Genomic DNA, 12930 nt, shown 5'->3' with positions numbered 1-12930 from the left:
GCTTGGTTTAAAAAATATATATTAGTGACAGTTAAGTCAGATGCACATAGTCTCAAACAATCCCAAACCACTTGGAAACTGACAAGCAAGGTCCTAGAAAGCAAAAGATCAAAGCAACAGGCAGAAGCATAGTCAGGGCACATTCCAGAGGTTGTAGAGTTATTGTAGGTTCAAAAGCACAGGCAATCTTTTCCACAGCCAAGATTTCAGGATGTTACAAAGGTCCTGGATAATCACAAGTATCCATAGGCAGCGGATCAAGTGATGTTACATACATTATGGCATCACTGCATAGAGAATACATTTGTATAATTTCACAATAATGTCATGATATACATTATGTCACATGCCATGACTTCCACTGGAAGCCCTTCTTTGGGTTCATGCCCCAAAAGTGTTTATTGCTGGAGTCCCAAATTATTTAATTGGTGGGCACAATTTTGAATGCGTGTGAATGTTCGTTCTCTGAGCTTGTGGTTTGGTTTCCGAACATTTTGTTACCAGACTAGGTAATACCTTTAGCGGAGTATAAGGGATGTCAGTGTTCTTCTTCTGATACCGACATCCTCTAAACTCCGCTGAAGATGTTACCTATGTAATGAAGATGTTCCGAATGTAATGAAATGTTCGGAAACCAACCCACAAGCTTAGAAAACGAACCTACACCCAAGCTACAGATATTCGCCACTATTGCAAACAATTTGGATGCTGAGAAAATGATATGGGTTTTTTTTCACAAAAACACTGTCACATATTGTGAGTGACTGGGACAAAATAATTATTTAATAAAAGGTAATCTGTTAAGGTTGCTTACCATCATCCTCTCTGACTTCCCTCTTTTACCTTTGTCCCTTCTAAGCAATTAGGCACAGTTCAAAACAAAGCACTGACTTATAGTTCCAAAATATTTTTTTTTAAATTCTGAAAATATCTTTGGAAACTTTCTTATAAATCAAAATTACACCTCAGGCTGGATCTTTGCTTTGTAACATGAGAGTTTCCTTGTAATGTATTGGCCACAACTGTTTTAAATCACTTGCTGAATGTCTGACCTACATTGCTGTATTGTTTAACAGTTGCTGTTACTGAAAGCCAGACTGGCTGTCTCCAAGCTGATAATGAGGTTTGGGGCGGAAACTGTTACTTTAAACCTATTGGTTGCCACCTAGAGGCTAACTGTATAAATAGCTGTGCAGCAGCCTTTAGGGCTGTTTCTGTTCTGAGTTAATGAACTTGTTTGCTATTTCAACGCTCTGCCTCATTCAATGCCTAAAAGAACCAAAGATATAACAATGACTTTCTTGCAAAGTGTGATGGCATCCACAAGGAGAGACAAGAATCATGATAAGAGATTACCCAGCAAATGTGATTCTGCAGTCATACTGAAAAAAAGGTCCTCCTTATTATTTATATTTTATGTCATTGTTTTTACATCCAATGCAATTACCAGCAAGTTGGCAAGCTTCTCACAGGTTTGTATTGTTTGTTTTTTGTTTTTGTTCCAAGTAAAACTGCCTTTTGCAATTAATGAGGATTCTGTCAGTGCCAATGGTGTTCAAGTGGTGCTCCAGATATTTTTAAATTGCACCCAAAGTGTCTATGACTATTGGGACCACGTTTGCTTTCTTGTTCCACAGTTGTTTGACTTCTGTTTGTGGGTTTTTATATTTTGTGATTTTCTCCTGTTCTTTATTTTCTATTCTGCTGCCTCCAGGTTTTGCAATATCCACTATCCGGACATTTTTGTCTTTCTTATCAGCAATTAAGTCTGGAGCCTTGTGCTTGTTTTTTGAATTCTAAAATCCCAGAGCATTTGGCTTCTTCATTTTCAATTCCTTTTCTATTTTATGGTCCCACCAGATTTTGCTTGCAGGCCAATAATACTTCTTGCAGCTCTTCCAATGCAACATTATCGTTATTTTGTCACATTGTTTGTAATGGGTCTGTGTGATCTTCTTGCAGCATTTAACTAGATAATCTACTGTTTCTTCAGCTTCTTTGCAGAAATGGCATTTGTCTTCTGTTGCTGTCTTATCAATTCTGGCTTTGCTTGCACTCGTCCTTTAGACTTGGTCTCGTGCAGCATTCAGTAAGTCTTCATGGCGTACCATTTTTGGTGCACCTTCTTCCAGTGGTGGGATTCAAATATGTGAACAACCAGTTCTCTGTGTGGATGCCGCTTCTGAAAGTCCATTCTGGGCCTGAGCAACAAAAAATTAGCTACCAGTTCTACCGAACTGGTATGAACTGGCTGAATCCCACCACTGCCTTCTTCCCTGTCCCTCAGATATTCTGTCAATGCCTTTTTTTCTTTTCAACTGCCCAGTATAATTGCAATATTTCATAGCCATCTACGTTCAGGCAAATGTTATTTCTTGTAGATATTCCAATATATTATTATTATTATTATTATTATTATTATTATTATTATTATTATTATTATTATTATTATTATTATTATTATTATTATTATTATTATTATTATTATTATTATTATTATGGTTGGTAACACAGCCAGACAGATGTTTAGACTGGTTTTGGTTTTTCTGATTATTATTTTGATTTTTTTTTAACTATGTTCACTGCCATGAGTTGTCTCAGCAGGATAGGAAACCATATAAATTGAATAAACTAAAAATAAAAAAGAAACAAGTAAAATAAGCTATTTTAACAAGTACACAGAAAGTGGCCCAAGTATGTAATGAGAAATGCTATTTCCATACCAAAGAAGGAAAAGCTAAAAGGAATATGAAAGTCGTTTATTGCAAAACACTACATGATTCATACAGAACTCCAGTTAAACCTCATTTATCTGAATGGTTTGGGAGAGATTGCCAAATAATGTTAGATAAATTGGAGCGCTAAGTACAGAATAAATTTAGATTTGGTAGGTGGGGGGATTTGATATTAATTGGGAAAAATGCATACAAAAGTTTATTTTTATTTCTGAATTACAAGAATGTAATACAACATGCTTCTTCCTTTTTGAGACACGACTCTGAGAGGCCTTGTTCTGGAGACTGTTCCATATGTTGAGCTTTGTAAAGTCCACCATAACGTTCAAGGCTTGCCCATGTCTCTTACATGCTGTCAGCCTTCCCTGGTAAATCAGATAGGAAACAAGGCCAAATGAACTAATTCTACCTTACTTAAGGTCCTTTCCGAGTTTTTGCCCATTATGCAGTTGCAAGCTGTATCATCCCTTATCTGATTATTCCCTAGGCAACATCTCTTCCTGCTCTCTGTCTCCCAAAGTCATTCCCACATACATACATGCTACCTCCAGACCTGCTTTCATGCCATAAATCTGAAAAGAGAGCTGTGTTTAATATCTCCATGCTGTGGACTTAGTTTTATACATTGCAGGTTCTAATTTTCTCTGCTTACTACTCTCCACCTATTTAAAATCCTCTTACCCTCCCCCCTCTCCCTCCTCCTCTTCCTCCTCCTCCATTCTGTAGAGCAGAATTCTCAAATCCCACAATCCAGTTTGGAATTGGGAACCTAAATAATGAGATGTCAACTTTTGTGGCATTCTTGCAGCCAATCACCCCTTAGATTTATTAGGCAAACCATTTTCCAAAGCAAGAGTGCCATTTTTGTTTTGATTTTATTATGGGAATGTGTGATTTTCAAGCAGGCACAGTCTGCTAATCAATTGTTCACTAAGTTACATAGGAAGAATTCCCTCCCCCAGTTTTGCCTGTCCTCACAATGAAGTATGTATGTACAGTTATATCAACCCAAAGTTCAGTCAACAGATTAATGACATCATCATATCTGGGTCTAGAAAATGGGTCATTATTTTCAATCTTTTTAAAGGATTGTTTTTAAAATTCATGATGACAATAATGTTGTTGATGATGATTAAGGCAGCTTTCTGAGAGAAGTGGTCATTAGATCATAAAATGATGCTTTCTATGAAATTAAGTTCTTCCAAATAGTTTGACAGGAGAAAATATCCTTGCGTTTGGAACTATATAGGTATGCTCATATACACATAAAAATGACTGTTATTTATTTTTCCTTAGTCTCCACTGTTATTAGTTTCCAAAATAGTAACTACTGAACAAATGTCTTACACCATATTATTACAGCATAAATTCTTGTGAACTCCCGCTTTAAATAAATATGCTGAGTGAATATTGTGGCTGCTAAAAAGACCCATATTTAGTTTATTTTAATAATCTGAATGCTTAGTACAGCAATCCATGTGTATTGCAATGCATAGCCCAATGTTTTGACAATGGGTTTTCTGATCAGTTAATGTAATATATAAAATATGCATATTTCATGCAATAGCCTTTTAGCTTTTTGTTTACTTCTATGTAAGTATATGATAGTCCAATCCATATAGAGTCCATTCATAATTAATTATCTTGTTTAGGCATGGAGGATTACAAATTAAAGAAATAGCAACCCTTCATTGGTGGAAATAAACAAAACAAAAATGACATAGGATTGAACACAACAAGGAGTATATGTAACTGAATAATTTGTACGGGAGTAATTTTTTCTTATTAAATAGCTATAAACAATAAAGGGTTTTCATGCATCACATTTTAGAGTGGTCAATTCAGGGTGATATGGAATAGTTTAATATTTTGTCTTCCAACTTTGGTCCATTCAAATACATCCTTACTAACATTTTTATTTATGCATTTTAGCTCACAATATACAAAGCAACCTTTGCCTATCTATTCAAAAATAAATCTCACTGGGTTCAGTCCCATGTATATAAGAGTAAAACATCAAGCTGCATAAGTCTAATTAAACTAGTTCTGAATCTGTCTGCATAGAGGGAAGAAGAAAATAGCAATTCCTTTTAGGGGAATGGATTTCTCACTAGTTCAGCTTCCTGAAGGTTTCTAAATTTAGTTTTCTAAGTTTGCACAGGACCTTGAACCATAAACTGACTATAGAAACTGTGTTTCAGTAATATGCTGGGCACTATTTAACAAAATGAAATTCAATGGTGAAAAAAGTAAGGTTCTACATTTAGGCTATATATATATATAACACTAGAATGCACAGAAATGAACAAACTTACGCTAGAACTAAAAGACAAGGAGGCAACAGAATTCTATGAGATATGGAACAATGATTACTAATGTAAATAATTGTAAATAATATATATGAGATGTATAACACAGTACTGTTAAGGGAAAAATGTACTTTTATTTTTATTTTTGTTGTATAGTGAAAAAGGAATAAATAAAATTTAAATGAATCAAAATTAAAAAAAAAGAAAAAAAAAGAAAAACCAAATGTACAGGTATAGTATAGGTGGTACCTTGCTCAATAGTAGTAACTGTGAGAGGGATCTTGGAGTCCTAGTGGACAATCACTTAAATATGAGCCAGCAGTGTCCTGCAGCTGCCAAAAAAGCCAACACAGTATTATGCTGCATAACAGAGAGATAGAATCAAGATCATGTAAAGTGTTAATACCATTTTACAATGCCTTGGTAAGGCCACACTTAGAATACTGCATCACCAGTATTTGGTCACCACGATGTAAAAAAGATGTTGAGACTGTAGAAAGAGTACAAAGAAGAGCAACAAAGATGATTAGGGGACTGGAGGCTAAAACATATAAGGAACGGTTGCTGGAATTGGGAATGTCTAGTTTAATGAAGAGAAGGACGAGGGGGGACATGATAGCAGTGTTCCAATATCTCAGGGGCTGCCCCAAAGAAGAGGGAGTCAAGCTATTTTCCAAAGTGCATGAAGGCAGGACAAGAAGCAACAGATGGAAACTGATCAAGGAGAGAAGCAACTTAGAACTAAGGAGAAACTTCCTGACAGTTAGAACAATTAATCAGTGGAACAACCTGCCTCCAGAAGTGGTGAATACTCCAACACTGGAAGTTTTTAAGAAGAGACCGGACAGCCATTTGTCTGAAATGGTATAGGGTTTCCTGCCTGAGCAGGGGGTTGGACTAGATGACCTCCAATGTCCCTTCCAATTATTATTATTATTGTTGTTGTTGTTGTTGTTGTTGTTGTGATATGTGGTTTGTGTTCAATATGTTGTACAATAGTAATTTTTGGATGCATTTTTTTAACAATTTGGATGATTATTTCATGTTTACTTACAGAAAGGTAGAAGAAAAAGTATTCATGTGTTTTTCTCTCTCAAGTGTCAAAATAATTTGTCCAGCCTTAATAAGCAGAAAAATTATTATGTTAGGGTTACTGCTCATTTAATCCTGGAAGGATAGAGACTCTCCAGCTAGGATGCTACAATAATCTTCCTTTTTCAAGGCACACTATAAATATATGTGAAGTTTTGGATCTAACAACTCATTTTACAGCAATTTTCTTCTATGTATAATTCATGCAGGAACCCACAAATAAGGTTCTTTCGAGTAAAAAGCCTCTGGGAACTGTATCAGCTAAAACTTTCAATAGCTGCTACATGACCTCCAAACAGAGCCTTCACTCAGCTGCTTGCTCAATCAAATCATCTTCTTTTCAAATCTGCCTAATATCATCTTGAATTTGGAACAAGGGAGTCACTATGCAGTTTATATGAAAACTAAGGTGATGAATGAACAGAAAATGGGAACATGGAGGTGAATTTTCCTTGGGTAGTTATGGTAACTGTCAGGATTATTAGATGGAGCTATTCATTTATCTTGCCATTAAATTTCATTGGTGTGATTTTTGTAAGAGTAAAAAAGGGAGGGGGGTTGGACTGGCATGTGACCTATGAATTGTCACTGCTGCCCTAGGGTTCTTCTAGAAATCTGATGATGACAAAAAGCTGATGGAGTTCTAATGAACCCTCATTTTATGTTTAATCTATCTATATGTATAAAGTTATTATTGCAAAAAAGAAAAACCTCAATGATTTGGGTGATCTAATATGAACTAGTTAAAGATTGGCATTTGTAAAATGGAAGTCTACTCTTGAAATTGCCAACACTGCAGGTAGCTTTGTCAATCTTATTCAGCAGTGGGGTGATTCTCAGCTAACCAGAGACAGAAAGGTGTGCCAGAATCACTTCTGGCTCCTTCCTCTTTTTCAAAATTCACCCCAAGCAGGTGATCTGAGGTAGACAACTTTAGCTGGAACTCATTTTCTGTCCTGCTGACATAACTGTTCTACATCGGGAAGATGCTTTCCTGGCAGAAGCTGCCATTCTTCTGGTGAGACACATCATTCGTCAGAGAGAACATTAAACCATTTACAATGAAGGCCAAACCTATTAAAATGAGATCCATTTGGGGAATATTGCACAAAAAAAGACTGGTCTTTAACGTTAAGAGCAGCAGCCTACTTCCTGCACTCAGCATTTCCATTTGAAAACAAGCCTGCTAAATGACTCTTCTGCTAGCATTCTCATTTGCATCCCCAAGAGAAGGCATACAGTCCATGCCAGGGCATTTACTGTATCTCTTGACTGCAGCCTCATCAATTTTTCTTCTTGTCAGGGAAAGAAAAAAGTTAACCAAACACATTAGTAATTCTGATTAACTGCAAATGGCTTAAGCCCAGAGGTGTCCCCGTGGTGCAATTACCAGTCTCCCCCTTCATAGTAATACAAGAAATATTGGTTTATGTTCATGTAAGGCTATGATTCTGCAATGACTCAGTTCTCAGTATCCAAATATTTGCAGCCAGACAGGCTCTCATACTAGGAGGAAAAAGCCTCTTAACTTTATGGAGCAATCCATAAAAGTGTAATCCCAAAGATTTTTCGTTTTATCGGAAAAATATATATGAAAAAAGCAGGAAAAATATGGTTTTTTGTTTTTTAATGCACGATTTCACTTGAAACCATAGCACAGTCCTAACTTAATGTACAAACAATATTTCAAGCATTTAGTTTCATTTGGAAGAAGAGAACCTGCCTGATTGCTTGGTGGCCCTCATGTTTTCTACTTCTCAAGCACTGCATTACTGCTGTGAAATGAGGACCATCAAGGGAAAAGATCATTGTTGAAAACAATTTCTACATCTATGCTGTATAAAAGTGTAAAAGTCAGCACTGACTGAAGCAGCAGCAGCCAGAGACTGGCTGAAATTCATTGCCACTAGCTCCAGTCACACCAGAGACACAACATAGGAATAACTAGTCAAAGGAAAACCTAGAGTTACTTTCCAGGGTGATCCGCTTCCCTTGGAAGTCTCCTTATCAGAAAATGAAGCTAAACCCTGAGATGTGGATCTGGCTATATTGATGCTTGAGCCCAAAAGTTCTGCATACTCAAGGGGCGAAATCAAACTCCATTAAGCTCAGAAGAGCTTGGGAGAGTGAGGAATAGATTGGACAGTTGTGGAAGGCAACCACATGCAACTGCTGAATGAACTTGTGGACTGAGACAATGTAGATGTAGGTAACCATGTGCTTCTTTTCTTCAAATTCAAAGTATAGCACATATCTGAATTTGATCTTTGCTCTCTTGTACCCTAACCAAAGCTTAAACTGCGAACCTGCATGATTCACTTACCTACCTTAACCATTATTCAATTGACTCAATTGTGCTAGGTTTCACGATACATTGAATAATAAATTAATCACCTGGACTGAACAAAGACACATGTATGTAGTCAGCTAATTTATGTGTGTTCAAACACAATCGCACCATAAACTCCAGCTTGGCTTTAGACTATATTTTCAAATATCTGGGAGTTTCTGTCCTAGCAGAAGGAGTGTTTTATTGCTTCTCAGGCAGGACACAGAGCCAAATATGCCTCTCAAAGGTAAATCTGGAGCATTGGATGAGGTGAATGAAGGAATTGAAGCTTGAGAAATGAAAATGGAATAGGTGGCAGTAACATTTTTTTTTCCTGTTCTAGGCTTACTTTTCTCCTTTGTTCTTGAGGGCAGTAGGGGCATTTCCGTTTTTTTCAGGGATGTTGGATGGCCAGTTCCTCAGTCAGTAAAACTATGTGTGCAGGGATTTTTATATTCATATTCCATGTCTTCTTGCAGAATGATTGCAGAGTCATCATTCCAAATAGTTTTAGAATCCTCCCTGGGATTTGAGCTATCATCAACAGAGATGGATGACTTCCCAGTTGGGTATCCTCTTATAGAACTTGGAACCAGTTTAAAGAGGACTTTTAATCATCATCTCTGTTTCATACTGAATAAAGGAACAGCAAGAGTGAATGATGGGACTTTTGTGGCAGAGAATTGTTTTGGTGATGCACTAAATCATAGATGCCACCTCACAGAGATTGGTACTCATATAAGAGTAATAATGCAGGGCATGAAGCCATAATTATTCAAAATTTACTGCTGTTTTTATGTGTGATTTCAATTTTTTCAGCAGAAGAATGTAACCTTAATCAAGAGGCAACCCAAACTTTTTAAGTTCATGGCAAGATAAAAATATTATTTCTCAATAATTTAATTCTGTCTTTACTTCTAACTTAGTAGCAGAAAATGCAAAGTATTTCTGTAGGTGCCATACACCAAATAAATAAATAAGGAGCATAAAGTAGCTAAACAAACAGAAACAGGAAGCTTCTTTTCTCATCATGTGAAAATGCAAGTGAAAGATAAACTCTAATACTAGAGTCCACTCCACTGAAGATGTTATCTAGCCTGGTAATGAAACATTCAGAAACTAACCCGTAAGAATTTTCACCCTCAAGTATTATTATCAACAGAATGTTGACTGATTGCTAACCATAATATTTAAGCATTTGCTTCTAAATAGTTGACAAATACTTTTCTTCTGCTTCTTGGTATGCTGTACTATTCAACCAGAAAATATCTTACCCATTTCATATACCTATATATTTGCTTTTGCTAATTTTTAGAAAGACATTATTTCTTCTAGTTTTAGATTTTACCTGATGTGTGCAACTGTTCTTAGTGGTGGACTATATTAGGTTTTTTTTTTACATTTTATTATTATGCAATGTCTTCCTAATAAAGTAGTTTTGTGAATAACCCCAAACTTCTACCATTAAAATAGCCTGCTGTTCTTTTCCTAGAGAATGGTATGTATTTTAAGTGGAAGAATTTTCACTATGGTAATTCTGCAAGGCAATCAAAGAGAATGCCAGCTAAAGGGTAATGTTATCATGCTGTGGCTATCAGGACAGATGTCTCATTTTCATTTCATTGCTCCTTTCCCTTTCTATTTTTCTCAATATCTTCCTTTGATACAGGTTAAATTCCAAAATCACTGTTTTAAGAGACATATAGGATTTGTCAATTATGCCAAACCAAACGTTAGCTAAGAATCTCAATAAATAATTCCAGTCAAGTTCTTATAATGTTGAACTTGCTTCAGAGAATTGAAAGAATTAATGGTTATGTTTCAGGGCCATATGTCATACCAGAAGTGGTTTTAAAATTACAATAGTACTATTCAAAATGAAAGGATCAAAGAGAAAATTACACTTTGAATAAAATACTACTGAATACAATATCAAATCAAATACCAAAAATAAAAAAGCATCAGGTATCTTACATCTGATATAATATGAGAGTTAGTTGAAAGTTGGGCACTATATAAATGCAATAAATAAATAATAAATAAATTGAGATCTTCCAAGATGGCCTGTGACATGTGAGACTTAAAACAGAAAACTGATTGTGACCTTTCAAGATATTTAAAGCAGTTAAGAATCTGATATCTTTTAATACCTCTAAATATTTGCTGATTTCAGTAGTTGCCCTGCCTACTATTAAAATACTTGACCTCTGCTTACTTATCTCTATACTGATTACTTTATTGCCCATTCTTTCAGTTTGGAGAGATGCTTTAGGACAGAGGTGTCAAACTCAATTTCACTGAGTGCCGCATCAGCATTGTGATTGCCCTGGGAAGGCCGGATGGATGTGGCCAGAGTGGGTGCAGCCTACTGGGTGGGTGTGGATGGAGTGGGTGTGGCCTACTGGGTAGGCGTGGCCAGTTCTACATCATTCGCGTCAAGGGTGCAAATGGGGGGGCCTGGGCAGGAGTGGGACAGATCTGAGAGTCTCTGGCAGAAGGGGGTGGGACCGGGGCAAGTGCCAAGGCATCATCCACTGGGGCAAGTGCCAAGATGGCCACCACAAAATTGTACATTGGCTCCCAGCTGGCCTGGGCCAGGGCCAAGGCAGCGGGGGCCGTTCCCTCACTGTTTCCAGGATGGCTTCGCGGGCCACATGAAACCACTTCGCGGGCCGCATCCGGCCCCCGGGCCTTGTGTTTGACATGTCTGCTTTAGGAGTTGTTTCGTGTCTGTTTTTGTTATGAAAATCTAACTTGGCTGTGGTAGCCAACATCCCTAATTTGCTGGTAACTTATTTCAATTCCCTTGTCAAGTTCCATGTTTCTGGGAGCAAGAACAACATGGATTTCAAGAAGGTCTTTCTAATACTACTCTGGCTATATACAGATTATGGGCATCTGCAAGAGGGATTTGCCACTCTCTGTAACAGTGAGCTAATTAAGATGGAATCTCTTTGTCACTCTGTTCTCCACTTCTCTGAACACCTTTCTGCGATAGACATACAACTGACACTTTTCTAGTTTTCCCAAAATCTCTCATACTCTTAAACATTAATTGGTATTAACTCACTGCCAATTCATCCATGTAGCTTTCTGCAAATGTGGTTCTGTGGTGGGAAGAAGGAATAACCTTGAGGAGCAGGAGGAAGAACTGCTACCAAGACAGGGGTCTGATAAAAGAAATCTGAGTCTAGGGCAGAACTGAAATTTGAGTGTCTCAGACAAGACTTTCAATTACAATTCTGGCCTGGACTCAGATTTCTTTTATTCAACTGTGATCTTGGTAGCAGTTTTTCCTCCTGTTCCCCAAAGTTATTCTTCTTCCCTTTACAAGTTCAGATTTTTTACTGACATTCTTCAACAAACGCTGTAAAAGATGATTATAGTTAAATCAGTTTTACCATAGCTTTTTAAGCTGCATGAAATGTAGCCCTATGTTTTCATACTAGCCTTTCTTTTCCATTGCTCAAGGACTGAAGACCTTCCACTGTTATGATTCATACATGTTTTAACCGCATTTGCGCTGTCAATGTTTCAGAAGTCTACAAAGAAATCTTAGAACAGGAATCTCACACTTTAAAAACTAGGGTAGTTTAAGCAGCCATATTAGGTGTCACAATTTCTGTTAAACACTCTTTAGGAGTCAGCAATCAATTCTCACTAGTGAACACTTTAAAAGGAGAAAAAAAACCTTTACAGACTTCCTTCTCTAGACAGCATATATTACAAAATTTGCTTAGCAATATTCATTCATTGGGCAAAACCACTGAGAAGCAAAAGTGGTCCCTGCTAATAAAGTGCATAGGCAGTGCTAGTCCATGGCTATATAGCATCTCTAGGCTGCTATAACTGGGTCCAGGACAACTTACCAAGGCCAATTCGCCATGGCCAACTCACTGCAACCAACTCGTGATAGCCAATCACAACAGAACAACTTACTGCGGGACAGTTCAACATTTCATTCAGTTACTTTTACTACTGGTAACCATGGTTTTGTCAAAATTATTGTAATTCTTATATTTCTTGATTGACTTTATTATATTATTATTGGCCATGGTTCCATCAAAATTAATTTAACTTTTGTATTTGTTGAATTGTCCTCCAACAAGCTGTCCCATGGCAAATTGTCCTGCACGAGTTGGCCACGACGAGTTGGCTGCAGTGAGTTGGCCATGGTAAATTTCCCATTCCAGCTGTAACTGGTGGTGCCACCTCCTGCCAATATGAAAAATTGTATTTTTAGAATGATTCAGAAAGAGGTATGGTGTTGGTACTTCTATGCTTTGGCTAGACCATTGCCTACTAAGTCTTATTCTAAAGCCAGTCATACATATATTATTTATTTATTTATTTATTTATTTATTTGATTTATATACCGCCCTTCTCCCGGAGGACTCAGGGCGGTGCACAGCATATTAAAAACAAGTAACAATAAAATACCAAAATAAAGTTAATAAATACCAAA

Source organism: Protobothrops mucrosquamatus, unplaced genomic scaffold (assembly GCF_001527695.2).
Source record: "Protobothrops mucrosquamatus isolate PMUCROS unplaced genomic scaffold, P.Mucros_1.0 scaffold113, whole genome shotgun sequence".
NCBI lineage: Eukaryota > Metazoa > Chordata > Lepidosauria > Squamata > Viperidae > Protobothrops > Protobothrops mucrosquamatus.
This window is presented reverse-complemented; position numbering follows the sequence as displayed.